This window comes from Numida meleagris, chromosome 4 (assembly GCF_002078875.1).
Source record: "Numida meleagris isolate 19003 breed g44 Domestic line chromosome 4, NumMel1.0, whole genome shotgun sequence".
NCBI lineage: Eukaryota > Metazoa > Chordata > Aves > Galliformes > Numididae > Numida > Numida meleagris.
Window position 1 is genome coordinate 51,886,770 of NC_034412.1, and position 25,711 is coordinate 51,912,480.

Sequence of the window (25,711 nt, forward strand, 5' to 3'; positions counted from 1 at the left end):
GTGTTAAAGATCATAGGTTTTATTTATGGATCATTTTAGTTAGAGCTTTATGTTTGATGAAGTCTGTCTCATGGGAGCGTGTGGTCTACCTCCTGCTAGATAACTAGGCAAGCTTTCAGTGGTCTAAACTTTTTCTGGGATAAAATAAGTGCTGGTACTTATTCTTGAGTGAAGTGTGAACTTGAACGAATGAACTTCAAATTAATGTCTGTGTGTTTGCCTGATTATGAAACAGTTCTTCTGGGAAGTACGAACCGACTTACCTGCTCAATTCATTTTGCTGCTGTCCTTGAAAAGATACTGCAATACTAGGACATTAAGACTGATGTTTTATCACGGGCTGTTCTCAACAGAAGTGCCTAGCTTTACGTCCTTATCAAAATGTGTGTGAATTATCTTGCATCAGATAGCCACGTTACACTATCAAAATCTTAAACTTGCTCTTCTTTGGGTTTCCCCTTTTGTTTTTAATACTTGAGAAATCAGCAAAGTTTGAAAGCTTAGGAGTACAAAGATTAATTTGCGTCAAGTTAATAACTAAATCAATTCAAAGCATATTTCAGGATGCTGTGGAACATTCCACTGCAGTAAAATGCTACAGAATTTCAATCTGTTTTGTTGCAGAGGGTTTTGTTTGGCAGTCAAAATTTGAAAATTTGAAGAACCACCAGTTTCCTCAATCATATTGTGTTCACTGTGCAGATTTATCATCTGACATAATCCAAGAAGTAAATCAGAACAAAAGACCCATGACTGACAGTGACCTCTTGGCAGATATGTAAGAAGAAAGTAAGAACAGGACAAAATGGTGGTAATAAAGGGATAACTCCTTCAGAATGACCAACCAGCTGTCAGCAGTTCTGCAGTTTCAAGACAGCTGAGGTGTAGATGGTACCTTGTTCCGTGATGGTGGATTTAAGGAGATGTTTCTTATTTCAACTAAGTAACAAGGTTATTGCAGCCCCACAGGAAATCCTATTAGTATTTTATATGGTGCGTATTTACTTCCTTCTGTTTTGGTCAAAGGAATGTCCTCCAAAAATACCGTGCTCACATGCATAATAGAATTGCTCCAGCCAATTTTAGTTACTAGTCCAAAACATTCAAAATACGGTTCACTTCTCATTCATTGCATTAAGTCATTTTTGGTATTTGCATTCTCACTGAAGATCAAGGTTAGCAACATAAATATAGCAAAGGAAGATGCATATGTAAAACACCTTTCTACTCTGATTTCTGCCTTTTTGAAAATAAAAGTAATCTTATTTTTCTGTGGGAAGTTTCACTTTTATAGTTGTATTTTGTCGCAACAGACCTGGGAATTTAAATGTATTTTTGTTTTAGAAAAGAATGTTACTTTTTGGTGTTCCTGAGCTAATTTTATTCACGACTCTGAACTCAGTAAGTGACATAATTATAATAGCATATTGCCTGCTGTAACATAACAAAATGTATTTTTTTCTCCTGCTTAATTTCCTGTCCAGTTATCACAGCAATAGTTTTCTTTAAATGCAGAAAAAATAACTGATGTGACTGAATATTCACACTCATAAACACTGCAGGCTTTTCACTAAGAAGTAAAAAGGATGAATGCTTTATTATTCTTCCCATCTTTACAGTTTGCATATATGCCATCTATTAAATTTGGGTAAAATCAATATCATATTGCAGGATAGATGCTTCCCGATGTTCTGAAGAATGTGTTTTTGGTCATAATGCTTGATAAGGGACTTGATTCACTTTCCTAAACAACATTTCAGCATTGCAGTGACTTTCTTCCAAGGTGCTATCCTTTTATAATCACACACGTTGCATGCTCCCTGCTGCTGACATCAGTGTTGTAGAAACTTGGACACAACAGTTGGGATTTTTTTTTATAGTGCTTCCAGTGAAGATGCTCCAAAACACTTTACAAGCAGTGAGTGTCAAGATGTGTGTTAGCTCACAAGACAAGAGGGCTATTTCTGGAATAATACAGCAGATAAAAGAGTATTTGAGTATTATGTCTTTCACTAATTAATACTAGTTTGGTAATAACCTAGCCTGGAGCTAAAAAGTTTCAGAAGATGGCATGAATATTTGTTCCCCACTTTCCAGTTTTCTTGCTGGTCTGATGCACCTCTTCCAACTCTTTGGACTTGAAGACTGTTCTCACATTTACAGGGGCTGAGACCCTGATGGAATCCTGGTTGTATGGTAGAAGAAATGTGTTCTCTACACTCTTGAAAAACAGTAGATGCCATCAATCCCACTAATGCATGTCTTGGCTCTTGGAGAGACTCAGAGAGGCACATTCGCATCTGAGGTGGCTCCTGATTGAGCTTGCTCACTCTGGACCAGATTTCATCTTGAGGGGTACAAAAGGGGATCACTGAGGCCTCTGTGGTCCTCTTACTTCTGAAACCTTGTTAAAAATGACATGTTTAGAAGCAGCTCTTGCCTGTGCTGATCTGTCAGACCGACCCTATTGCTGGCCCTGTAGGAGCCTCTTTGAGATTTTCCCTCCTGTGTATCTCACCCGGAAGAAGAGAGACTGTTGTAATTGCTAACACAACTGTTTCCCAACCTTTTTTTCTGACATTGGCAGCCATTTGGTGCATTTGCCTGAATAGGCCAAGGTTTCTGAGAAAACTAAAATATATTGCTGTCTAAGTTTGATCTTCTTTTTCTGTACCCAAGGCCTTTTCTTTTAACATCTGAAGCAAGAAGTCAGACTTTTTAGTAGCAGAATTTTTGCTAACACTGATGTTGTTTCCCTGGTAAAGATTCTTTTCCTTTTTTTTTTTCTTTGTAAGCCTTTGCAGATGCAACTCCAGTAGCACTGACAAGCACTGTGTGAAGCTGGTTCATAGCAATGGGTAGGCATAAGTGGGTGCACATAAAAGGGGCACTTACAAAGAGCAGTGGTTAAGAGAGAAGGAATAGAGGGGGGCTGAGAGCAATAACACAAACTGAAAAACTCCGTATTTATGTCATAACAGAAGGAATGATTGCTAAAGTTTAACAAAAGAAAATCATTTGTGCTACCTGTGGCATTCATTGCTGCAGGGAGTCACACAGTTAAGCTTCTCAGAATTTTTTAAAATAAACTCGCTGCCATTCTAGTAGGCACTGACTTCTGTGATATACCTGTTTGTCATCTTCTGCCCTCGCAGAGGAAATAAATATTTAAGCTCTCAAGGCTGTGCTCTGACTCTCCAGGCTGATTTTGGCCCTAAATCTTGCAAATACTTTCCGAATAGAAGTGATAAAATCATTATATGAATTTGTATAAATGAAGATTTATTTAGGCTTACCAAGCCAAGAAAAGGAAGACAAACAGTGGGAAAAAACCCATGTGAATAACAAGCTCTGTTAAGGATTTAATACTAAGGTAACTACTTCTGCAATTAGAAAGGAAAACATATAAATATCAGCTCAGATGTAGATAGTAGGTCAGCTAGAGGTAGATCAGGCAGAATTAATGTATACGATAGAATATGTTTGCTAATACCTTTTAAGTTTACTTCAGGCTGCTGATGTTAGAATGGTAAGCAGCGTATTGCAAAGAAACTTGCTTACTTATAGGCATGTGTATGAACACTCCCACTGATGATAAAGGAAATGCTGATATGCACTTAGTACTTAAGGTCATACTTGATGTTAAAAGGCATGTTATGTACTTGCAAGGCTTAACAGACACACAGAGCTTGTTATATACCGCCCCTTACGCCCCCTTTCTTGGTTTCTTTTTAGGGCAACGCATCTGGGCTCATCCTATTTTAATAGGGAAACTGCAATCCGTATTTCAAGCACTCTTTGTGTGAGAATTCACAGAGAATTGCAACACAAAGGTGAAAATGTGACTTGAAAATCTATATGGAGATAAAAACTCAGCCAGAATAATTTGTCTTAAATAGCAATAAGGTTATTGGCATTCCTTAGCAAGGCAAGTGGTTTTATAGTGTGATTGTGTGCAGCTTCTAAATAACTTTTAGTTCAGTAAATGAATTGGCTGTACAGTGATCCCAAAATGACAAATGTGAAATCCTATGGCTTCTACTGGATGTAAAAAATGAAGGCCAGAAACCTCTAGGTCTTTTGAATTTCCACTTGTGTCGCTCAGAGACACTTAAGAGTAGCTGCAAATGCTCCCTTGATGGAGTCGGATTGCTTCTTTATTAATTCCATTCATAAATACACAATGGGTGTCCAGTGGAGCACTTAAGACCCCGATAATCAAAAGCTTATTGTGTGTTTGAGAAGCTTGAAAAGGAAACTCAAGTAAATACCAAGGGAGAATAAAGTTAGAGTTTTTCTTTCTAAACCAGCAGGAGGTCATCTAAAGTATAACGTTATGCACAAGTTTGACCACTGAGGTTGTGCTGGGTGGTGTGGCTGCGCACAATTACAGTAGTAAAATTGGCGTGTTGTACAAATTGATGCAGCACTCCACAGATGGCAGAATTGCATATGGACTTTTACCTGGGTGAGAGGCGTGCCCGTAAGGCTCGAGTCCTGCACGAAGTTTGCTGATCTTTTTCCAGTCTCCTCTTGTATCTGAGACCTGAAAAACGTGAGGCAGCTAGGCTAAGTGCTGAGGTGGTGTGCACTGCAGTAAAGGCTAATTGATGAATTTGTGGTAATGGGTGCATCTGGTGAAGAAAATCAAAGGGGCCTTGAGCCCCTCCTGTTATTTTATGGAACCTTTTCCATGACGGCATGGCAGCAGAAGATCTCACATGAGGAGCTATGAGAAGTACAGAGAACTGGAAATAAATACTCCTCTGAGATAAACAATAACATTGATCTTGGCTGAGCATAACACAGAATTTCTCTCAAGACCCCCCTGTCAGGTCCTTTGAAACTTCAACTCCTATCAGGTCCCATTCTGGACACAATTGCCTAGCTGCTTTTGTTTGGAGAAATGCAAAACTACTCAACATTTCTCCTCTCATTTACCGATGAGTGTGAATGATGGCAACACGAGTGCTCTTTGTAGTCTACTGTCCTTTTTTTTAAAATACAGAAACGGAAAGAGTGGAAACTCCCAGGCTCCTAGAACAGTAATGGTAAGGGTGAATTTTCAGAGGGATTGCATGGAGGAATAAAACAAGGGAGAGTGCAGCTGCTTCCCTATCTGTTGAGGACAGATTAAGAACATGTCCTTGTCATCTAAAGTTATTTGGTAACAGGAATAACAAAACACTTCAGGCATAACAGAAGCAAACTCAGTTTTTCAGTGGAGAGGAGATGATAGGATAACAAATTCAGTGGTTCAACCACAAAATCTTACTCCACATCATGCAGCACTGAAGATTTTCTTAGTCCATTAGGCAGTTTTACAACAGTGTGGGACCCTTCTGGCTTTTGGGTCGCATAGCTGGTGAAAGAGAGGTGATCTCTCCTTACCCCATGGCCTACTGCACGCAGAAAAATGGCACTCAGCACTTCCTCTTGGTCAAGAGGAAGAAAAGTGCTCATAGCAGCTGTCCCCGTTTACGCAAAATGTTTCCATCAGGGTTTACTGCAATGCAGAGTTGGAACCTTCATCATTTTGAAAATTACATGGTCTGTTTCCCATGTCTTCTCCCAGGCAAATCTTGCTGCCAAATAAGAACAGAGCTTTTAGACTTCTGTTGGCTGCTAGAAATGACAGCTGGCAGGATGGAAACAAAGCTTGTCCTCTAAATGCTAGGAGGGGCCAATGAAATAGAAGGTAAAAGTAACCAATGGGAATCCAGAGGAACAGAGCGAGCAAAAGAGACCTCGATGGTCTGTTTCTTCCTGATGCTTTCGTCCCCAAGGTGAATGCCAGCCGCTATAGGCCTGCTTTGCTGTGGGGTTCAGCTGCAGCCATGGGTCCCAACAATGGCTGCCTGGTCTGCAGAGCCACCTCTCATCACAGCAGCGATGAGAGATGATACAGGGCCATGGCTGAGGCAGCACAGCGGGAAGATACCCACAGACAGGTAGCTTGTGCTGCAGGCTTCCTTTCTGCTAGTTATCCTCTTTCAGTGTCCAGTGTTGTATTGTTGTTGCCGTTTTGTACGTTTATATGGTTTTTTAAACAGTCTTCCATGTTTTACATCATTTACAGGCAAGTGCGCAGGAGTTGAATTGTTTGTCAGTCTAGGATTCCTCTTCTCATTGCACAACTTTTTCATGAGATATGAGTTTTTAAACAGAAAACAGGGAGAGACAGCAAATCACTTGGGTTGAGACAATGAAAGGAAAAAAATCCCACCTAAACAATAGATACTTAAGTAGAAAGTGTTCCAGCTCCTTCTGACAAAGAGCCTCCAGAGGATTACAATGCAGTCAGTGTTGCTTTAATTAAATTTAATGCTGTGTGAAATGCACTCTGAGAAACTTTGATGAATGACTGGGGCAATTCATGCGGCTCACTAAAGGGCATCCAGCCCTTGCAGGGGTGTCAAGCCACGATGAATTGGTTAGTACAGGCATGTTTATAGACTGCCTAAGGAACCTTGTATCTGTGTGGTAATGTCAGAGATAATGTTATGATTCTCTGGACCTTGGGGGGCTTTGGTGACATGGTTAATGAGATAGCCCAGGGAGTGTCCCAGTAGGTTACTTGCAGACCTCCCACATCAAAAGGAGCAGCTTTGCCCCTTCTGAGCCTGCCGTCCTCTAGATCTCTCTGCTGGCCCTCGCTTTCCATAGGGCCACTTCTCGCCTCACTCCTCCCCCTTCTTTTGGGTTCTTAGTCAACATTAACTTCAGCTGCCGAAATTCAAAAGTTGTTAGTTTTTAATTTGGTTTCTCTTTGACCTACCTACACAATGGCTTTCAAGGATTTTATAGACACACAAGCCACCACCATTACACTCCTCCCAGAGCCTCAAAACAAAGCAAAAGAACCAGGAGAAAAACAAACTTAGGCAGAGGAGGGAGAAATGAGGAAACAAAACTTAACTCTCCCTCTTTCTCTGTTCCCTCTCTCCGCACCACAAAAAAGAGGAATGTTTCTCTCATGCAGAGTTTGGTTACAAAGCAGTGGGCTCTGCTGGTACAACTGGGTCTTTTATCTGCTGCACCTAAAGAAGTGGAGGAGGGGGGGGAACAGTGGATCAATTGATAAATGAAAGTCTGTTATTCAAGTGTGATTTAAAGGGTTGATTATAGGTCTGTGGAAAAGGTTGTTTAACAGTTTCTCTTTGTAGGGGGGAAAAACTCACTGTACGTTTGGTTTAAAATGAGGTTAGGTGGCAAGTAAACATTCTTGTAATAATACAGCTATCTTTGCAAAACGGTCAGGAAATGGATATTCAGGATTACATCATTAAAGTGAGACATACATCAAAGTAAATGCAAGACCATCTCAAATTATCCTTTCAAAATAAAAAAATCCTGAAGTTGTTTAATTGTACTTTTGAAATTCTGTAGCAAAGAGAAAAGGAGAGCTGGTGAGGAATTACTTTTGATAAATTTCAAATCTCTCAGATGTAGCAATGGTAATAAGTGCTCTCCTTTCTGTCTGGTTTAAGGCTTGTGATCTTGGACAGAGAAATAAATACTGATGAGAAATCAAGATGAGACCTTCTGAAAAGGCATACGTGGCATGCTAACTGATCTTGACAGTGACCTTTATGAATCCCATCATCTCAGAAAACTGGAAGTTTAAGATGGGGTTCATGAATTTCAAGCATTCCTCTCATTCAGTTCTACTATGGCAAATTTCAATTACCTGTTAATTCCAAACAGTACTGAAGCAATAGTGTGTGCATATATATAAATGGACTAGTTTACTAGCTTACGGTGGGTCAGCTATTCTTGGTCCCATTACTATTTTCTTTCAAATCCTTTCATGAAGTTTATCTACTCCTCAATGCCCAAGAACCCCAACCCAAAGCCACAAGTCTGGGCTAGTTGCGTCATCACAGTGGAATGACCAAAAAGTCCGCCCCATTCTGCAAACATTATTTGTATTTAGTAGTTCAACGTGGGGCAAATTCCCCTGGCAGGGAGTGGTGGGGAGGTGGTGGTAGGTATCCACCTAGCAAATGATCACCTGAGGAGGTACTGGGTTTACAGCGTCCCTGGAACAAATGAAGGTCCTTCTACTTGTTGATGGAATCTTGAGTTATTCTGCAAGTGCTGTTAGAAGGACATGAACAGCCTTTTCCCAAAAGTCCATGGTATTGTGGTTTTGGCCGGTCTTGCTTGCTCTCAGTGCCTAAGGTGGAGCATCTCCTTGAAAATTGTTTTTTTTCCAGTGGTTGTCAGAAATACCTATGCTCCTTCCCTGGAGGGAACAGCAACAGGTGCCCAGTGAAGAGCTTCCTGGGACAAGCCACCGGCCTTTCTGGTGACACGCTGTAAGCACTGAACTGTCTATGCTGAGCTTTGGGGGCTGCTTCCAACTCTGTGGAAAAACTTCAGAGATAATCTGAGGGGTTGGAGGCTTTCCTCTTTAGAGAGTAGAATAAACCTTCTACGAAGATGCACTCTTGCAGGAGCATTGGCTGCAGCTGTCAAAGTGCATACACCAAAATAGTGAAATTAGATTGAAGATTTTTATTGGTCTTGTAAATTGCTAAGGAGGCCTTGCAGGGGCTGTCTCAGTTCTCCTCTTATTGCATACTGAGGGCTGCTGCTCACCCTTTCCCAGTGTGCTGGAATGGGCTGCCCGGCTGCGACAAGGGAAGGCAGAGAGTGGGCTGAGTCAGGCAGCCCCTCCCTTTACCCTGTCTCTGTTATCTGAAACAGCTATCCAGGTAGACGCACTTAAATGGCATTTATTTAATAAGTTACTTTCTGCTGGCCAATATTACTGTAATGAAGTTGTAACTAGATCAGGGAGGAAACAAATGCCAGATTTGGTTTGGTAACTTGTCTTGCAGGCAAGAGGGAAAAAGGCAGAATAAGCTGAGTGGTTTCTAAGACCCGAATCTATTTTTAAATAGGTCTCTCTCAAACTGTAGTCACAACAGCAATCTTTGCTGTAGTTAATGGGCTGTCAGTGTATCCTTCATTTGAATGACTGTTTTCTGAATCAGAAGTTAAAGACAAGGTGGTGTTGTCACTGGGTCACTGGCAGTAAGTTTAACAAAGGACCTTGAAGCCACAGTGAGGAGCAGTCTCTGATGACTTGAAAGTAATTGCAAGGTCAAGAGAACAACAAACAATGTAACCAGTGTGGCTAAGGAGCATGTTTATCGCAGCCAAGTCTTGAACTTCCCTTTCCCAGTGCATCATGCTCAATCTTACAGCAAGTTTTTCAATTGTTTATTGCCTTTAAATGATAGAACGACAGAAGAATACCAAAAGCAAGTTGTAGAAGCGTGCTGTTGGAGAAGTGTGACAGAGTTTTAAGTGATCCTTGCACTGGATTTGTGTAAAGTTCAGAGTGCTGTCACCAGCATGCCATGAGGTTAGCAGAGGGCTCATCCTGAGGTACTGCTGCAGGAAGAGCTCTCCTCAGCTCCTGTGGGTATTCCACTCCTTGAGGCACAGAAGCCTTTGGTGCTTGGAGGATAGCAGGATGACTTTCATTTCCTTGACAGCACTCAATCAGCACTCATTCTTAATTTCAAATTATTCCATATCAATTTTTAATACTGTTTACTTTTTCTCATCTTCAATGGGCTGTTGGAAGACCGGAGTGTCTCAGAAAAGTCAGACAGCTTCCCTTGGTGGGGTTTGGGTTTTTCGCTATCCAGAAGGATTTGGTAGATAAAAATGTATAATTGCTTCCCAGCTCCAGGTGTTCCCTTGAACATCCAAATTGCATCTCTAGTCTCTTGGAGTTAATGGTGGTGGGTGGTCCTAAGAAAATGGGGTCCTATTCCATGCTTCTGTCATCCAGAAAGTTAAACCTCATGTCTGATGGCTCAGATCTACCTAAACCTCTCAGCAAGGCAGTGTGGTGTGGAGCAACTGGAGGGATTTAGTAGTGACTACATCAGCACCTTGGAGGGAGGGAATTTGCTTGCCTCTGAGGATGCAATTAGACAACTTCACTGAGCCTCTACCGTTCCTTGCATGTACCATTAGAGATTTATAGATTTCTTTTTTTTTTCATTTATGCTTTCTGATTAAATAGGTTCATGATACGATGTTTCAGGAAAGCTGTTGTGCTGAGCTATGAAGCTGATGTGGAAATTGGAAGCCACTCTTGGATTCTATATGCCGTGGCCTTTTGCAGTGTTCCTTGCAAAGAGATAAGTTCTTACTTTTTGAGATGTGGAGCTCAAGTGAGAGTTAACTGGATGAAATGAGTTTTAACTGGATGATGCTCAGCTGGTAAGTGTATGTGCAGCAGCAGAGAAATGCAGCTAGGAATAGAAATTAGAGAATAGGGTGTGGCGAATGCATGGTAGGCATAATGTATGCTTCAAATAGGTTTACAGGAACACAGAGACTGTCTTTCTAGAGGCAGTACTACCTCAGATATAGTAACTGATTTGTTTCTGCTGAGCCTGCAGGTCATCCCCTACCAAGGGATGGTCTGGCTTAACCATGTGGGTTGAAGTGGCTGAGCCCAACAAGGTGGACTGGAGCTGAAGCTCTGTCTTTCAATTGGAGCCTCCATTCTTTGGCATGTTGTAATCTGACATTTAAAATGATCTTAACACAGGTTTTTTGTACTCTGACTCTTTGCATGGTTTAAAATTCATTTCCAGGCTGTGATCTAATGGCAGTAATTACCTCAGAAGTGCGTATGGTATGGGGTATGTTTATTTTTATTACAGTCAAGGCAAATGATTACAGGTCTTGGCTTCACTTCAGGGCTCAGCTCTGCTGGGAGAGCCAAAAACAACATCTACCTTTGCAATCTGGCAAGCAGGTCCTAAATACCTTGCACGAATGTTTGATTTAATGATACGAAGGGTGGTGAAAGCATGAGAGCAAAGCCCTCTGATGTTATAGTGGATGACTGGAGCGCAACTTGTTTACTAACTGTTGTGGAGAAACCCAACTTTGTCAATATACAATACAATAACTACCTCTCTCTACTAACAAGTGGCAGTTTGCTTGCTAATTCTCCTGACTTTCCACAGTGCTTTGTGGGCAATTTTGCTAACATTGGCAGCATCGTGAAAGTCTCGAGTAGCAATGTACCTGTAAGATTTGTCTGCATGTAGGTTTAAGTAACTGTAGGAGTAACTCAGCCTGGTGTTACACAAAAATACATAATCGCATGCTTGCAGCTCAGGTCATGTTTGCAAACTTAGGTATTCCTGCTTGAAGTATTTCTTGGCAGGAGTTGCGGGTGAGAGAGTAGCAGATGAACTGGGAAGCAATCTATTTTATACCCCTGCACACTCTTCACATAGGGTAAATTCAGAAGTTTAGCATTTGTAAAGACAGTGTTCCTTTGCTGCTTTTTCCAAGGTGGGGAAGACTCTAAATAAAGAATTGGAAGTTCTTAACCATATCTGAAAAGAACTCCCTAACAGGTGCCTGAATAGAGAAGATAAGAGATGGTTACCCTTCAGCTACCACAAGTTTCTGCAGGAACCAGGAGTGCTTAGTACATCTAAAGTATACGAAAGGAAGTTTTAGCCTACTTTAAACATCATTTTCATGATACTCATGATTTACGACATTCTGTCTGGATGCGAGAGACTTTTTTTTCTAGCAGGAATAATCATGTTATCCTAATATTAACATATTTAAATCTTTCCAGCTTAGGTGGAAGTTGATCTGAGATTTTACAGGGAAAAAGATCAAACTATCTCCTTGAATAGAAAATGCTGTTCTAATATTTTTATGTTTTCTGGCTTTCTTGCTTGACTTCACAATCTAATTTCTCCGCTACCAGAGCTCCTCTTAGTCACATCTGCTTTATAAATTTATAGGCAGTATCTATTTACATGTAAAACAATATGGTTGAGTGTGTGTTCGTATGTATGTGTTAGAGGAGGGTGTATGCATGTACATGCAGTCTTACCAAATGAGAGGAGATGAGGAGACAGTGGTGATAAGTGAGAAGGTGAATTATTAATTCAACAATTGCGAATCTTTACACAAAGGATGAAATTTTAAGGAACTGTCTTAGAATGTACAGAATTATTGAAAATGATGTGAAGAGCGTCTTTTTTATTTAAAGTACAAATTGTATAGCCCTTTGGGAGTCTCCTACTCTTTATTGTTCTTCCTTTCAGATGAAAGTTACTATGGCTGATAATGTCTAGCTTTACTTTCACAGTTAGGAGTGTCGTAACTATTTATTTACACCTGTGGAAAAGACTGATGTGCTAAGGCACAGCACATAGCCTGTGTAAAACAGTAAAACAGAAGCATGAAACTAAATTTTGTCATGATAGAGATACTGTTATCCCTTGGACTGAGAATTTATAGGGATGGAAAAATGGAAACATGGTTGGTTCACATCCTGGACCTTAAGTTATTTGGTATTTCTGTGATGATACTCGTATTGGTTCCACTCCTTTGAGGAACTGAGCACTTCCTAGGAATGTGATAGTAGCAATAATCCTCATTGCTTTCATTTTTCCCCTCCTAGCCAACTGGAGTAGATATTTACTTAAGTCTTTGTATTTCTGTATAATTTATCGAAGCTTGTCATGATCTAGGAAGAATTTTTCATTTATTATTGAAGGTGGTGCAGACTAGCAATATTTTGAAGGCAACGAGAAAGAAATTTGATTCTCTCAGAAACAAGATCTTTCTGTTCATATCCGAGGTGCTGACAACACTCATGTTTTCTGCATCATGATGACTGCATGACATTGCGTGGTGAGGCAGGACCTCGTGTACTGTGTACTGTGGAGCAGGAGGACAGACATTACAAACAGAGTCTGTATTTAGTTGGGAAGCCACTGCAAAGAACAGAGCTTCTAGCTGTTGCATCATTTCAATTTCAATTACTGTTGTGTAAATTCTATGACTGCCAGGCTTTCCAGATTGTCTTGTTGGAGTCCTAGGTATAAATCATTTCAATTTGTGCTAGTTGTAGTTATATTTGTTCCGGATGCTTATGGGAAGTGCTCAGAGACCTACAGGCACCCAAATGAAGTTCCTGCTTGATCTAGATTTGAGTGACAACTTGGATGTTATAAAAAATAAAACTCAGCTTCACTCATGAGATCAAAAGAGATCAAAAGTAGTATCTTCAAAGTTGTAATTTAGCCTGTTAAACTGTGGGCTGCTTGTAAAACCTTCAGCTGTATTGTAGGCTTGTGCATCTGGGGAGCAGTGGAAGATCTCACATCTTCTGAAAGACAGAGCCTGGTGGGACTGAGCTGAAGCTTGTCCACTGACACTGTGAGGTTCACAGCTTGCACCTGTTTCTCCCTAATATTTGAAACTACTGTAGTAAGATATAATTATTTTATCCCTATATTGTCTGATATGCAAAAATGTAAAGTGAGTCTTTTAAACATGATTTTCTTCAGCAAAATTATAATGAATTGAAAAAAATAATCTTAAAAAAGGAAAACTACTGTGTTGCAGTTGAGAATGCTTGAATATGCTGGAAAGGACATTTTAAGACATATTAGCACATAGGCAGGTAACATTCCTTAGTGACATTTTTCCTCTTTTAGTTCCACCTACCTCCATGTGAAATGGAGACCCAGTCAGTGCTGCTCTCGATCAAACCCTGATCCCAAGGCTTACTCTACTGCAACTTCTAGTAGTAGTAATAAACCGCCAAATTTAGCTAAGTCCTATCTTTTACTAGTGGCAGACCCATTTAAGAAGTGACTCATTTGAAGTCTCAAAACCAGTACTTAACAAAATGCACAACAATTTGGAAAAGTTCTCTGCAAGGCAGAATTTTCTCAGGCATCCTGTGAGTGTTAGTAGTTGACCTTGAAATCAACGGAGAGAGGAAATAGTAGCTAAGTGGGAAAAAACAGAACAGCATGAACCAAGGCTGGTTAGCACTGATGCAGAAGTGATTACCTTTCTTAGACGTGAGTTTTCCTTGTTTTCATTTAATCCAGTCAAGCTTTTGAAGGTTAACATGCTCCTCCTGCATGAAACTGAAGCAGCACATTTACATGGGAGTAGAATAGTTGCTTGCAACATAACAGAATTACGTTGATAAATGGAATGATTTAGAGTGAGAGGAGGTGTGCGCAGAAAAGGTCAGAATCCGGGAAGAACTCAAGGCCAGCTTAATGTGCTCGTTTCTCCAACTATTGCTTCCCAACAGATTCCACAGAGATCATTAAAGTTGGTGAGTGCTGAGTTATTCAAAACATTACGAACATCTGTAAACTTATTTATCTAGAAAAAAATTATATATTTTTTCCTTAACGTTCACCAGTAGCTGAGCCAAGCTTGTTTCAAGTGAGGAGGACTTGTGATATCAAAGATTTACTTAATTTTCATTGCTGCACATAAAACATCTGACAGTATTTGCCAAGAAAACTAAAATGCCTCTCTTTGTTTGTACAAGCCAAAGGAAAAGTACAGTGTATCCGTCTGCAAACGAACATCAAAGCACTTTTGCAAAATCAAGGATGGTGACATATATTTGGAGAAACAGTATGAGAGCCTCTTGTCAGAGAGTGATGGAGGTCTCTGCACTTACCAAGCATAATCCCGATTGGAGCCACATCTTTTCTTTCTTCTCTTTATTATCACTTCGTGGTTAACATTTGTTGACGAGTAGGATTAACAGCACATTTTCAATGACATTTAGCTCTTTTAACAAGCTCTCTGCTGTCAAAGGTGGCTGGCCTGAAAAAAAGGAGAAAAGTCATTAAGCAAACAAATCTTTGCCAAGAGTTGATGCTAAACATACCATCACCCTGTGTGAGTTATTCACTATATATGAAATTTATTCCACAAGACTGTGACCTTGGTGTTGATTAACCAGAAATCCCTTCTTCTTCTGTCATTATTAACAGCTTTTGGTGCCTTGTATGGCCCCTCTTTCTTGCTTTCAATAGTTCCTTTTTAAGCATCCGTTAGGGATGACTTAGTTATGTATCAGTTATTTTGTAGTTCTGTTCTTTGATGTATCCTTGTGAGGCACAGCGGCTCATTTTCATGGGGCTGCCAGGACTGTGGTGGGCCAGTAACAGCCAGTCTACCCCTACAGAATCATACAATCATTAAGGTTGGAAAAGACCACTAAGACCATCCAGTCCAATCCCCAACCCATCCCACTGACCATGTCCCTCAGTGTCACATCTACCCTCTTCTTGAACACCCACAGGGACAGTGACTCCACCACCTCCGTGGGCAGCTTGTGCCAGTGCCCCACTGCTGTTTTTCCTAATATCAGGCCTGAGCCTCCCCTGGTGCAGCCTGAGACCATTACGTCTCCTACCGACAGGGGTAGAGATGCTGCTTGTAGACAGGAGAAGAGCCCTTGCTCAGGACAGTTTCTTCACTGCTTGTAAGGGGAAAAGGAGCGCATGATGGCTCTTCTCCATTTGCTCAGGTTCAGAAGGGCCTCTCTGTAGCTGTAGGAGATGGAGTATCAGTGGGTTGCCCTTAGGTCACTTGGTTTTGAGTGGATCCCAAATATGGAAAATGGTTTAAATCCACCTCCAGCTCCTTGTAAACATAGGATCAGAGGGAGAACTGAACCTTTCTGGTGCCTGCTGTTAAGCGTGAAACCGTTTATGGAACAGGAACACTGCAAGTATTCACTTAGGCCCGCAATTTCTGAAAGAAAAAAAAATGAAAGAAAGAGAACTCCACCAAAATAAAAGCTGGGTGTGTTTTATCAGATTCTTTTTGGGTGAAGTCACACAGTGATAAATGGAATAGACCGGGGGAATTATAAACTGAACTTTCTGTAAAGCCTTATGTGATTAGGTTGCATTACAGAGCATAGCTGACACCTCATCCTATGAAGAAAGCCCGGCTGCCCAAGTCTTTGTAGTGACTGGCAAATATTGCCTCAGCACTTTGCAATTTCTCTGTTGAACTCTTATTTTTCGTGGCCTCCTGGCACCCTCCCTTAGACTGGGGCATCAGCTTCATTGCTGCCACTCAGAAAGTGGCCTGGGGCATGTTTGCAAGGCAATGTAGGTGCAGTAATAATGTGTTTCTCATGTGGTCATCAAGCTTATGTGTTTTGCAAGCAAGGCAGGGTGTGAGTACCGTGGAGTTATGGTTAACCTTGAGCCTTGAGACAGAGCTCCCTCATAAATGTGCTGTAAAGACCAATATAGAGCTATTAATTCCTTATGGGCATTACTGGGATGCTGCTGGCAGTGTTATCTCCATGGTACATGTAACACTGTTAGAGATGGGAAGTGTATTAGTCTTGGCATACTGATGCATTGCAAGAGTGTTAGTACTTGGATCAGTATGGTGAAGAGGAGGATGTGAGTGGATGCAGAGGAAAACCAATTTCTTATTTACATCACCAAAATAAACGTTTAATGTTTCAGCAATAGTACACAGAGCAGCATACCTTGCAGGGAATGCTAACAGCCTATTACAGTTGCAATCACAGTAGAACTCAGCAAGTCAAATGCAAAATTATGAGATCACGTGAAGAGTGTGCAGAAAAACTCTGTAACTGGAATGACATTGTAGGCCTGGAAAATTAATGTTCTCAATGCATTTTCTTTTTGTCACGATATATCTGCTTATCAAATGCTTTGATTTTGACCAAGGTACAATCTTTTTCCTGTAAATGCCTGAGTGAAAAATTTATGACTAGGTTTGACCCAGATCTAGTTAGTGAATGTTTGAATGAATCAGTCTGTACTCTAATTTCTTGAAAGTTTTCAGGTTACGTTACTAACAGAATTTTTTCACTTTGGGCACTGGATTCTTTTGAGCTTTATTTTCCATTGATTTATGCAGAAGCTAGTTCTGTACAGTCTGTTACTTCTTTCTTTTTTAGCTCTGAACAGCTCAATTTATCTGATTTTCCTATGACTTTCTGTTACGTGTGATGTCCTTCTGTTATTTGCAGTGTCACAGTATACAATAACCATACTAATGAGACAGGAGTTATTGGAAGGAGGAAGAGATGTTGTTTCACTGCAAAATATACTGCAGTGTCTCCAGCTGAGACCAAACTGGTCACCTCTGTTATCTCTTGTTTTCTGTTGACAAAAGGGGCTGGGACTTTGCTGCTGGTGCTTTCCTCTGCAGGTCAAACCTAAAAACAACTGTTGTTTTTCTCTGTAGTATTCCAGGAATCACAGATAACAACCTGCTGCTCTATTAAGAAATCTGCAAAAACCCAGCAACATATTCAGTAAGTGGTTATTTGGAATCCCAGAATGGTTGTGGAGGGAAGGGACCTCCATGTCCATCTGACCCCACTCCCTGATCAAGCAAGGATACTCAGAGCAGGTCTTTCCAAGCACTGTCTTGAGAATGATCTCATTGGACAAAAGACTCGGGCTGTGTCTGTGGTGTTGGACCACGCAGGAATTTCATGTGGGAAGGGGCTGTAGGTGCATTGGTTTCTGCAGAAGGGAAACTCGATGTGTGGCCTAGAAGAGGCCTGGGGCATGATCTAGCTTGTCCCCCAGTCAGTCTCTACTGAGAGATGAGATGAACTTGTAGCACCTGAATATTTCCCTAGCATGGTTTTTAGGAGTAGAAAATATTTTTCAAATTTTCTCTGGAAATTTCGGAGGAAATAACTTAGCAGTTCGGTTCTGGCTCAAGCAGCAGTAATCAGATGTTTTCCTTGTTCTGAGAGAAGGATAACGGCAGTCCAGAGTTCAGTCCCGAATTCCTGCTGGCAGCAGTGGGATTGCATACATGCAGCTAAGGCAAGTATTGGCAAGAATACTACTAGGAAAGATGCGATGATTTTTCAGGCTTTCTTTCCATAAGGTAGAAGAGAATAAGCTGAGCTGTATCTATATTAGCTATGTCTGCTATATTAGAATTAGCCGTACTGTTGATACACTTTATGTTTTTAACGCCTGTTATGGCTGGGTATAATTGGCTTCCTTCTGGTGTGTGTGAGTGAGGAAACTTGCAGCCTACGTAGAACACAGCCTGTGTGGCATCGGCTCCCCTGTTGATTTAGTTTCATTTTCTGTTTTTCTGGCTTGCTCAACTGCCTGTAACAGCATTAAAGTGTTCTTCTGATCTTTGTCTCCATGTGTTCACAAAATGCACTTTTTGAAAGCCTTCATGCCAAAGGGACATTCTGATTGAGAGGCAGCTCTTGGATTTGTTTCAAAAGCCACTGGCAAGTTATGAACTTCAATGAGCCTTATTTATAATAACCTCTAGTGACAGAGCCATAGCACTGGGATTGGATTAGATTAGATTAGATTAGATCAGTTTTAACAGAAAGACCAAATTAAAGTTCCCAGGAATTATTTACTTGTGGTACTGACATTCTACCTTAAAGCAGGAGGTAATGAAAGTTTCATGAGAGAGTCTGCAGTCCCAGGAAGTCTGGTTAGATGTGCCTCCCTTCCAACATCTACCCTACATTAGAAAATCTTTAATCTGGTGATTGGAAGCATGACATATGATAAAATCATAACTTGGTGAAAATAATTGTCCATGGAATCTGATAACACTCCTAATACCTTCACTTAATCTTAGGGCTCGTGGACAACTTTCCCCTGCTCATCCACATTGCACCTAATATGCTAGTAACATACTACACATGTTGAGTTTTGCCTCTTACTGTTAATGAGTTGCTTTGCCAGATACCTGGGGAACTGTGGATCCATTTACGTGCTGCTTCTCAACAATTTCAAGTATACTTGCTGAGAACTTATTACAGAAAGTTGTTCAGTAGAGGAACATGCAAAGCCTACCTTGGACTGCAGGTCTAGATGAGCACCTGTTACCATTCATACTGTGCTGTTTTGAGTCTGAGCTCTTTTCTGGTGAACTGCTGCCCAGAGGCATTCAGACTTAAGCAACCAGAGAACAACATTGCTGTGCTTCCCTTAGAATCCAAAGAACCAAACTGCTGAAACAGGCATTAGGCTGACACACATTGTCCCTGCAGGAGCAGTCTCAAAAAATTAATACATCATCTGGCATGCTACTCATTCACTGTTAAACCTTGTGTCTGTGCCAAGATCTTGCCTAGCAGATTAAAATAATCTCTCTACATCCATTGCCTGTCACATTGTCCCCTGCCATTTGCCAAAACTTGTTTGCCAAAACGGACTTCCTTTTCCACAGCTCAAGATAATTGACTTCTTTGTGTTTGAATCCATCTTTTGGCTTAGTGAGCCAAAGCCTGAGCTTTGTGAGCCTGTATTAACCTGCCATATCTTCATCTTCCAAATCAAGAATCATCTTAGTGCTTCAACTGCATTCACTTAATTCTTAATCTCATTTCCTTACCGTTCTTGCTTCTAGCTGTTTCCAATCTCTATGCCTGTTTAGGTGGCTCTACCTGGATAGTGATTGGCCTAATACTGCTGTCCAGCTGCATCATATATATGCAACTTTCAGTTTTTAAAAAATAGGAAGACTTGCAGTGGAATTTGGAGGAGAGATATCAAGACCATTTGCTAAAATCACTGCTTCTAAAAAGCACTGGTAGCTTGCTGTTTTCTCTAATAGCTGTCTTCCCAAATTACTTTTTTGACTCCTGTGCACATCTTGCCTGTTTTTTTCTCAAGTAGTTAAGATTATGTGCGTCCAATTCAGTGGATGTATCTTTTTCTCCTAATCTTGAACAGGATGATTTTAAGATATCTTGTCTGCAGAGTGTCAATGGTGAGGGTTCTGCAAGTGAAGAAGAGTGGAATGTTACTATCTGATGAAGGAGGTGGTGGTTACAAACTCTTGAGAGTGAGTGATGATCCTTTTAAACCTGCAGAAGAGTGGAGAAGTAGAAAAGCTGATCTGGAATAAGATGCCAAAACCTAAAAAATGTAATTGTTCTACTGATTTGTACCTGAAGAAGTTAGAACTCACTCAAATAAGAGGATGGCACTTTGTTGCTGAGAAATATCAGTGCTAGTGAAAAGCAGCAGAAGCGTATTTGCTCTCCAGGTGAGCCAAGAAATTGCAACAGTGAAGTCTTCTGAGAGCTGACTTTGGGAGCAAGTGACTTGGGGAGAGAATAGATCAATTGATTTACTGTTGCACATATTAACTGCTGTCCTCTGGATATGTCGACTATTACTTAATTCAAGCTACAAGTTTAAATGAACTATGGGCATTGCAAATTTCTGGGCACTTTGGTTTGAATGCCATTTTCTGAATGACATGGTCTTTTGGACCCGAAGTTTATCTGGTGACCAGCTTTCTGGAGGCTTATTTGAGATGATCATTTCCTTCTTCAGCCTGGAAAAGTTCATGAAGGTTTTAAGGACATAAGCTGCTATTGAACCATTCATTTATCTACAGGAAAAAACATGCTATATGCCTACCACTGATGACAAAGTGGAGATACAAAGGGTTGACCTTTTCCGTGTCAATAAAAACAAATTGTGTTTTAAGTCATGAGAAGCACTTTCAGCAAGAAATGCATTTGGTGGTATCATATACTGAACGCTGTTGGAAAAAAAAAAAAACACCTGAAGATGAACTGCATCTTTTGCAGACAGAATTTAATTACAGGATTGACAGGCATGATGTACTGTCATGCAAAATGATGAAGTTAATGTTCCAGGCTTTCCATATTTTGTTGTCATCATCTTCTCTGTAAGAAAGAAGCGTTGTATAGGCTAATTCATACTCCAGATTCTTTTGCAGGAATCGGAGAGACTACATGAATTTTTGCAGTCTTTCAGCTCTAATCCAGACAGCAATTTGGTCAGTTGAGTTCCGTGAACTTTGTTTAATGGTTTGCTAGAAAACTACCACTTAGCATGCTGAGAGTGGCTGGTTTGTATTGGAAGAGAACTGGCAGACAACAGGGTTTCCAGAGGATTCTCAATCCCTTTTCCATTTTTGTTGCCTCCTTTCCCTGTATTGTAGATTTCTTTGAATAAAAATATGGAGTAAAATGCACTGAACAGTGTGTATGGTAGGTACTGACACTTCTACGCAGCCTAAAAGTGGATAGAGCTTTGTGTATTGAGGAAATTCATTTTATGCTCTTAACAACGTACAAGACTCCTTTCAAATCGCCTCAGATTTCCAGAGGAAGAGAACCAGGAAGGGCAATTCCATATCTGTCATCACTGTTTGCCTCACAGTTCCTCTGGTTTGACAGCATTGTGGAAAAAAATGGTCTGCATTTGCAATGCAAGTTGCAAAATGCTTGCAAAACATTTCCTGTGTCCACTGAATATTCACTTTGGAAATGTTTTTATTTTCTGTTCAGGGAAACTCTCTAAGAAGGAATGTATCTAATTGTAATCTACTGACTACTAGGGAGCTGTTAATCTCCTGGAATTTCAGTACCATGCTGAACTGCTGGACTTTGTTTTTTACATCAACTCTATCAAGGTTGAGCCTTTTCTGTTATTTGTGTTGCTGATAGATAGCACTGTGCCTCTGAAAACACCTCATGTCTTTCAGAGCCAATAGTATATTCCCTGCCTGTTTAGCAGTTTTTGCAGTGCTTGGACCAAATTCTTTTAAATCAATTGTGTTGCGCCATGGTGCAGAATTTCAGCCACTCCATTTAGCAGGCATACAGTTACTTGATCTGAGCTCTTTCAGTGGCAATGAATCTCCCACTTTCTTCATAAATTGAATTCGATTATCACTTCTTTACCCTGTCTTCACGAGCATGTTTAGACATCTCACTTTACATCTGGAATTTTAAATAGAAGAAACAATAGCAGTGATCACTTCTGCAATTTATGGTCAAAGAGATGGCCTAATGAATTAATAAAATTTGCAGCTGCAAAGGAATTCTGGCTAGGTTTTTCCTGTGCCCTTTTGCAAAGTACTGTTAAGCCCCATGAGATTCCCTAAATTCAACCTGGTGGTTTTTGACGTAAATACTGACAAATGAAGTACATGAAGTCTCTGAGACCTGTTGAAAGGTACACAAGTTAGTATTAGGAAAAGGATATCAATTTACTTGATTCCGACACCCTCATGCTACTCCCAAAGCACGTTGCCTATGCACTATGTGTTTCAGCTGTGAATGGTTAAACAAAGGACGAGGTTAATTCAAGGGGAGATTCTACAGCTAATTAAAAAAAAATGTTTAAATGTGTGCTCTTGTTTCTGTGATGTTAATGAAAACTTCCTTCCTTCCATCCAAGAAATTGGAACAGTCTGAGCCTACACGTTATTCCACCTTCATAGCAATGTAGCTGTCTTGAAGATTGCACAAACTTCTGTTATGCTGGCAGCATAAACTGCCGCATTCACTTATCATAGACTTATCATAGAATGGCTTGGGTTAGAAGAGACCTAAGCCAAGATGTTAACTACTTCCCATTAACTCAGATGTTCCCAGGATCAGGATCAAGAGATCCTGCTTAACCAGAGCATCTGCCTGACCTACTCAAAGGTTAATGTTGCATACAGGGTGCTTCTTAGAGGCTGAAAAGGGAGATCATTGGCGGTTCTGTTTCTTCCACTGTTTAGGGTTTTTAAAAAAAGAAAGGATGGTGGGAGGAAGCATATTGTGTCCCTTTTCACTATACTCCCGTGAGGATCTTTGTTATCATAGGGTTATTTTATCATTAAGGTTGGAAAAGACCACTAAGATCATCTAGTCCAACCATCAACCCATCACCACCATGCCCACTAGTTATGAACTCTAATTCTTTAAAAACTGGGGGAAAGGGAGACTTGTAGTCTAGTGCTGCAGTTCCCTTCTCGTGTCAGCTGGCGGCTGCTGAGCCCTTCTCCAGCCCATAGCATTGCCTGCTTCTGGGAGCATCAGGGAGCTCAGCAGCATCCCTCATCCCTGGGGATGTGGGCTACGGGTGGGATGCTCTATTTTTCTATCTAGATCACTGCTTTTTTTTGTTTCTAGTTATGTAAGCTGATAAAATATTTCTGTGGGCAAAATACCCAGTGACTTCAATGGGGAAGGGGAAAGAACAGACATAAAAACTAAATTTTGAGTTCTCTCCTGCTGTTAGTATATAATTTGTCTTTATAATTTCAAGCGCAGATCAGGTCAGTGTGGAAAATTTTGCTCGCTATTAACATTCTATTCTTTGAAGTTGCAACTATAAGCAGGCTAACTGTGCTCATGACCAACAAGATAACTACTTCTAGCATTGTTCATGGCGATCTTCACCCCAAAGCAGAGAGATTTCAAATCAAAATCTAAAACTGGGCAAAAACAGAGTGTCAGCAATTGCTTCGTTTCCTTTCAAGATGTCAGGTGGGATCATTATCCCGTATCTATAAGTGACAGAGCCATTTTCCCTGTGTGACAAAGACGGATTTTTGTTTGCAAGTGTAGGTCAAATATCCTGGAAAAGTGAGTACTTTTTCCATTAATCTTGGATGTTTCAGGGTAGTTTGTTATTTGGTGTATATTTTTTTTGTTTGGTTGTTTTTTTCTCATTCCAGTAAATAATTCCATGGGCTCCTTATTCCTATTTAATCAACAGGTTTGTTAAACGAGGGTGCTGCGGTGATACATCTTGTTGAATGAGAACAGGTGGTTTTCACCTTCGTCTGTCGTCAGCTTGCGTTGCTGCTTGGTTTATAATGAGAAGTGTGAAAGAGGCACTCTTTTCCCACACGGCAAACACATGTTTGGGTGAATGCTTGGGTTTAAAGGGCAGATAACTAATTAGCTGTAAAGAGCCCATTTCTCTAAACACTGCAAGGTGGTGATTTTCACTTGAGCAAGTGCTAACAGGAGAACTTTGCTTTAAAAGCAAAAAAAAAAAAAAAAAAAAAAAAAAGACTGCATAGGAATTAAAGGCCTTGAGTCCATTTCAGAGCTAGTGGGATTCTTACCTTCTGGTGAGGCGTTGGTACAGGCTGCCCAGGGAGGTGGTGGAGTCACTGTCCCTGGAGGTGTTCAAGAACCATGGAGATGTAGCACTGAGGGACGTGGTTAGTGGGCATGGTGGGGATGGGTCTGTGGTTGGACTGGATGATCTTTATGGTGATTCTGTGATTCTTTTGTAGGTACCTTCACTGTGTGTCTTTGGAGGGATGTCTAAGATGTATGACCTGGGAGGGAGGAGCACAAGGGTAGGAGAAGACATTGCCTGCGTGAGCACTCAGTTGCTCCTCAAGAAGCCCAGCAAAGCTGTGGCTGGCTTAAGAACCCAAGACCAAAGAACCTGCAGTAGTGGGAACTAGGACTGAGAATGTGACCCTGTAGCCCGTGACTCCTTGTCTCCAGCTGCAGAAACACCCTAGGACAAGAGGATATCAAGGGTGGAGGGGCTGTTCCTTGTGAAGAGCCTCTCCTTTCTGTGTGCTGTTCAAGAGCCTGCTAGAAGCTTGCCTGCGGTTTTGCAGTATTGGTAAGAGGGGAGGAAAAAGAGTGAGGCCTGAATGGAGATATGCATGTGGGAGGGAGGCAGCACTGGGGCAGTGAGTGTTCCTGGAGCCCTGCATGGAGCAGCAGCAGTCTGTGTGGCACTAAAACATTTTAAACACGCGACAGGGGAGCTCTCTGTGGACTGAACACTTCAAAGGGAGAGCCTGCCAGCTCTTTAAATAACGTGGAGCAACAAGAAAAAGCCTGAGTTGCACACCTACAGGAAAGAAAGCAGGCCTCACTGAGCCTGGGTGTAAAGTAGTATAATCCCATTGGCTTCAGGGAGCTTGCAATAGCTGACGCCATGGAAGAATTTAGTCTAGTGTGTCTAACAGTCTTATGTAGCCTGAATAATTCTTTTGTCCTGTCTATGCATCGTGACTATAGCAATAGGTATTAGAATATGTGTTGGTTTTGGTTCCAGTGAGGCAAGTTTCACTGTGCTGGTCTGAGAGACCCTTGTTAAAACTGCACTGCTGAACTGGAGGGAAAGTTCCTTCAGCTTTTCAAAAAGTTCTGTCTTTGGGCAGACCGCAAGGTTGGAAAATGTCAGCCTGAGAGGTAAATCTTATGGAAAATTACATGCAGCAGAGGATAAGGAGTTATAATGGAAATCCTTTACCAGGGTTGAAAGTAACCATTAGTAGCCTGATAGCTGTATTAAACAGTTTAAAGGAACTACTTTTTAGAAAAATTATAAAATACACTTTGCAATTCATCAGAGGAACTTGATGCTCTAGAATACTGGAAAAAACCCTGCGTGGCGAAATATACATTAGTTAAATCTGCACTATCCATAGGCCCTGTGTTTGTATGGCTATGAATGTCTGCTGGTTTTAGAAGGAATTTTTAACATTCAGGTTTGTCATTCGTGGAGACCTGGCTGTGTGCAATGGAGTTTGACACATGAGGGGAATGTGGTGATGTTAACTGCAGTACTTCGGAGGGGCCAGATGCCTCACAAGGAGCAATTTACTTCTTTGGAACCTTTTTGGCCCTACTCATCTCCATAACATATTTCCAGTTTGTTACTTGTACCCTTGCTGTTGTTCTTCTGGTCTGTGCTCCTGTGGAGTGTATGATGTGAATCTGCTTCTCCAACTGCCTTGATAAAAATGTGGCCAAGCCACTTTCCACCGTCTATCAGCAGTCCTGATCAGCCAGAGAGGTCTCGGAGGATTGGAGGCTTCCCATTGTGACACCCATCTGTAACAAGAATCACTAGGAGGGTCCGTGGAACTACAGGCCTGTCAGCCTGATCTCAGTGCCAGGGAAGGTTATGGAACAGATCATATTGAGTGAGATCACATAGCACGTGCAGGATCAGGCCCAGCCAGCATGGGTTCACGAAGAGCAGGTCCTGTTTGGCCAACCTGAATTTCTTCTATGATCAGATGACCTGACTGGTAGATGAAGGAAAGGCTGTGGATGTACTCTGCCTAGACTTCAGGA

The 25,711-nt window shown here is 41.1% G+C and overlaps 1 long non-coding RNA gene across 2 annotated transcripts; it reads right to left on the minus strand.

Moving 5' to 3' along the window:
- Positions 1,613-25,451, minus strand: LOC110399100. Of its 2 annotated transcripts, none has more exons than XR_002438893.1 (4): positions 25,298-25,451; positions 14,510-14,658; positions 4,465-4,546; positions 1,613-1,964 (listed from the first exon to the last, which is right to left on the minus strand). It is a non-coding gene; the product is annotated as an uncharacterized LOC110399100 (long non-coding RNA). The 2 variants fall into 2 exon arrangements; XR_002438892.1 differs by lacking the exons at positions 1,613-1,964; positions 4,465-4,546 and adding exons at positions 12,546-12,732; positions 13,876-13,955.